This window comes from Triticum dicoccoides, chromosome 3A (assembly GCF_002162155.2).
Source record: "Triticum dicoccoides isolate Atlit2015 ecotype Zavitan chromosome 3A, WEW_v2.0, whole genome shotgun sequence".
NCBI lineage: Eukaryota > Viridiplantae > Streptophyta > Magnoliopsida > Poales > Poaceae > Triticum > Triticum dicoccoides.
Window position 1 is genome coordinate 351,155,945 of NC_041384.1, and position 5,086 is coordinate 351,161,030.

Below are 5,086 nucleotides of genomic sequence, written 5' to 3' on the forward strand. Positions count from 1 at the left end.
GGAGTGGGTGACGGGGTGGGGTTAGGGTTTGGGTTGTGGGGGGATAAGGAGAGAGAGGAGGGGCCGGCTGGGCCGGCCTGATTGGCCCCGAGGCCATCTGGGCCGAGGCCCAGCGAGGGGGGGGGGCTGTAATTTCTTGTCTTTTCTTTTCTTTTTGTTTGTTTCCTTTTCTTTTACTGTTTCATTTTATTATAGTTTTATAAAACATAAAAGTTGTACCTTAAATAGTAACACTAATTATACCTCTGCCACAAAAGGTTTAACCCCCAAATAATATAGTTTAGTATTTTATAAAATACCAAGGCATTTAATTAATTTCTTTTGCTGCTGTTTTATTTTCCTTTGAGCATTTAAACATTTTATAAAAATGTGGTTTCACCTCCATAATTACTTACGATTTATTTGACACAACCCGAACATTTTAGTTTTAATTTTTGAAAACTTTTGTTGTTTGCCTGATTTTAAATTTGAATTTGAATCGGTTTCGAACTAACTCGAGATTAGCAACTACAAACGAGGTGACGTGGCATCATTAGCAAAGGATCACTGTAGCTTAATTACCCGGGCGTCACATGGTTTTAGTTTTATTCCTTGTTTCTGTATTTAGCAGAATAGTTATGTTCTTGTAATATCTGTATCTTTTAGGTTATTTATTCTTTTTAGTTGATTCTTTTTTTGTTAGTTTACAAATTTCCTATAGTTTCTGTAGAAAATAGATTCGGCCATGTTTAAGTTTATAAAAATGGTTTTATATTACTTTTAGTCAGATTAGTATTTCTGCTATAAATTGAGCTAGGATTATTATTTTTAGGTGATTCTTTTTGCCACTGCTTAGTTTTGACCTAGCCTAGCAGTAGGAACTTGTTGGGGGATTTCTAGATTGTATTAAAATTAGTTTTAGTCAAAATCAAGTTTTTCTAGTTTTATTTAGCTTGCTGCTGCTTCCTGCTGTTCTAGTTATTATAGAATTTTAATTTACCCCTGCTATATTTTATTTTAGATTAGTTTCTGTAGTTACAGAGGGTGAACATTTATTTGCAGCATAATTTTATTTTATTTTCTTATTAGTTTTGTTTTAGGTATAACAGGAGTTCTATAATAGATATTGATGTGATTCCTTTTGCATCTAGTTTATATGTTGTTTTCCTTTATGTTAGTTAGCAAAACCCTTGTTCTGGTTCTGTTAAGAAGAGTGTTAGTAGGATAAAACTATTTCTTTGTTTTTGCTTGAAGTGATGAAAACCTTGAGTTTGTTTTCCTCGAGTTTTCTTTGGTTTTGGTTTGAGTGCTTGTGTGTTTTCCTTTAGCTTGCTGTTGTGTTATTTAGTGGAATACTTATTTGTGCTATTGTTTGACTCGATAGAATTTCTAGAGTGCGAAGCTTGCTATCTCGAGTCACTAGCGTTTGAAGACCGTCAGCCAGAAAAGTCATTTGATCATGTTTTACAATACCTATGATTTTGTTGCATTAGAATTATTCCTCCCCACCATGCATGCAGTAGGAGAATTTTAAGTTATGTCTTGAGTAGTATCATGAGGTAGGATGGACCCAATTCCCCTTGCTACCATTGCCCGGGACGATGTAGTTTATCTTGCTATGCTCGTAGACGGGGTTGGTTGAGAGATTCATAAGGGAGATGTGAGAGTCAAGATGATGACAACCCCATGACTTCAAGCTCAAGATGGACTTGAAATTCACTACTGGGTGGAGGACGGTTGACGGGCACCCTGGAGGAACCAGCGGATGGTCGGGATGCATGGAGAAGCGCCATGACATCTTGAGGAAAGCTTTACCCAGCCATGAAGAGATGGATGGATACCCCTTGACCGGAAGCTTACCTGTGCAGCTGGAAGCCATTATGGGCTCTGACTGGGTTGACCTTAGGCGTGACTCTGGACGGACGGTGCCAGCAGATGTAGAAGAATGGTATGACATGGATGGGTACCGGCAGTGCTCAGAGAAACTCTACGGAAGACCCTGTTTCGTTCATCCCGTCTTCAAACACCAGGCAGTGCGAGGACATAAAGGAGGGAACGATTCTTGCGGGTAAAGTGCACAAGACTCTGCAGAGTAACAACCTAATCGATTAGCCGTGTCCCCGGTTACGGACAAATGGGCCTCTCGAAACTGGAGTATTTCGAAAATCTCAACACCGAACAAATAAATTAATTGAGGGGTTAATTAATAAGTGGGAATGAGACATTGGTTGGCGGAACCATCTCAATAACTACCCACATTTTGTAGTAATTGTAAGCAAGTCCTTTGTTGTAGGGAAAAACTGGCTTTTTCGCAAAACATAAAACTTAGAGCCCCACAGCCAAATTGCTTCCCCGATGGTTTTAGGGTATATGGGTATATATGGGAGGAAGAAGTACGTCGGTGGACCTCCGGGCTGTCCACGAGGCAGGGGGGGCGCCTAGGGGGGTGGGCGCGCCCCCACCCTCTTGGGCAGCCCGAGACTCTTCTGGTCCATCTCCGATACTCCGTGGGCTTCTTCTGGTCCAAAAATAAGTCCCGTGAGCTTTCAGGTCAATTGGACTTTGTTTGATTTTCCTTTTCTACGATACTCTAAAACAAGGAAAAAAAACATAAACTTGCACTGGGCTCTAGGTTAATAGGTTAGTCCCAAAAATCATATAAAATAGCATATAAATGCATATAAAACATCCAAGGTTGATAATATAATAGCATGGAACAATCACAAATTATAGATACGTTGGAGACGTATCAGTGTGTGGCGCCTCTGTATCGGGCAACGTCACGACGGAGTTCGGATGACATCCGTGTTCGGTTTTCAGCCCGGGTGAGGTTATGCTTATCACACCAGGATTGATGGTCATCATCTCGCGTTGGAGCACGCCCCCTTGATCCATAGATTGATCTGGCCTGGCCGGCTCTATTGTCCAGGTCATGGCGTAAGTCGTAGGTGTAGCCTAGAGCCGCTACCTCTTTGCCTCGATGGCGGGGTGGTGCGGGCTGGTGTTCGGCATAAGCAACCACTTTGTCTTGCCCACGTGATGGTCGGTCTGGTTCATCAGCATGATTATATCTTGACGATATTGGCTCAAGGGCCTCGTCATCAAATTGTGGTGATAGCCGATGTTTCGAATAACTCTTTGCTGGGCGCTTGAGGCCGTATTCCTCGGCAGCTAGGACCTAGGTCCACCTGTCATTAAGCGTATCCTGTTCGGCTTGAAGCTGTTGATGTTTCTTTTTTAGGCTCCTCGCGGTTGCGATTAGCTGTCGCTTAAAGCGCTCTTGCTTGAGGGGCTCCTCTGGCACGATGAAGTCTTCGTTGCCGAGGCTGACCTCCTCCTCGGATATCGGTAGATAGTTACTATCCTCTGAATCCTCATTCCTGACTGGCCTGTCGGGGTTAACTTGTCCCTCCTCCCACTCATCCTGCTCGGACGCAGGCTCAACTGGGTCTTTGGGATCTTCAGCATCGTCCGGAGTGTTATTGTGTTCGGTGCCGGTATTGCTGTCCTTTTCGCGATGCGATTTTGAGCGGCGCCACTGACGTTGATGTTTTGGTGGTGCCTCGACGGGCTTGTCCTCACTCGGATCCTTCTTGTCGTCGTCGCCATCCTTTTTAGGTGTATTCACCATATACACATCATATGTGGAGGTGGCCGTCCAGCGCCCGGTAAATGGCGGGTCTTGGCCTGGTTTGTCTCCGGCATCGTCGTCCATACCGCTGATGTCTTCGGAGGCGTAATCTAGCATGTCGGTTAAGTCTTCGATAGTGGTTATTAAGTGGGTGGTGGGTGGGAAGTAAAATTCCCCGCTCTCAGCCCCTAGTCCGGGCTAGGCATTGTTCGGAGGTGATACTTCTATAATGGCAAGAGATCGCATTAAGTTCAGGGCCTCGTTTAGCAGCGAAGGTCGGACGAGGAACTGAGGTCCTGCGGAGCTGGCCGTAGTACATGACACCTGGTCGTGCTCAATGGGCGTAGATCTTGAGAGTTCGGAGCTAGCCTCCCAGGGTGAGTTCGGCTCTCCGATGACAGGGAGAGTCCTGTTTGATTCCAGGTTTGCCGAAAACATAGTCACCTCTAGGTCTTTGGCAGAGAGCTCTGTAGTAGGGGAGAGTCCGGTGGGTTCCAAACTCCCATCTTTAGATGAGGTGGTCTACTTTGGATCTAAGGCCAAGGTAGGGATAATAGTTGGTCCTTAAGCAGTGCCTGATGATGGATCCGACGGGTTTCCTTTTTGGGGATGAGGAATAGTGGTCGAGGCCGTGAATCCTTCGAAGATCAAGTCTCCTCGGATATCAGCAACGTAATTCAGGCTCCCGAACCTGATCTAATGATCGGGGGCGTAGCTATCAATATGTTCGAGGTGACCAGTCGAATTGGCCCGCAGAGTGAAGCCGCCAAACACAAAAGGCTGACCAGGGAGAAAAGTTTCCCTGAAAACAGCATCGTTGTTGATGATCGAACGAGCCATCGAACCTCCTGCCGATGACACAGTGGAACTCTCAATGAAAGCACCAATGTCACAATCAAAACCGGCCGTTGTCGGGTAGGGGGTCCCGAACTATGCGTTTGAGGATCGAAAGTAACAAGGGACACAGGGAACACGAAGTTTACCCAGATTCGGGCCCTCTTAATGAAGGTAAAACCCTACATCCTAACTATATTTGATGAGTATAGGGTTACAAGAGTCGATCAACCTCGAGATCGTAATGGCTAAACCCTAGATGTCTAGCTTATATGAATTCTAATAGCCTTTATGGACTAAACCCTCCGGTTTATATAGACACCGGAGGGGCCTAGGATTGTACAGAGTCGGCTCGCGGAAGAAGGAAATTATACATCCGGACGCCAATCTTGCCATCCACGCATAGGAGAGTCCTATCCGGACACGGGGGAAGGTCTTTTCCCAAAAGTCTTCGTAGACCTCTTTTTGATGAAAAACCTTTTTTGTGTAATTCCAAATGTGAAGCAAGTCTCCGTATCTTATTGGTGAAACTGAATACTTGAATTCAACAGAACCCCTGTTTTCTTCTCTTTTTCTTACCTTGTATCTTCATGGCCCATCAGTTCGACCCATATCACACAGCCCGGACACCCAAGGACCCCT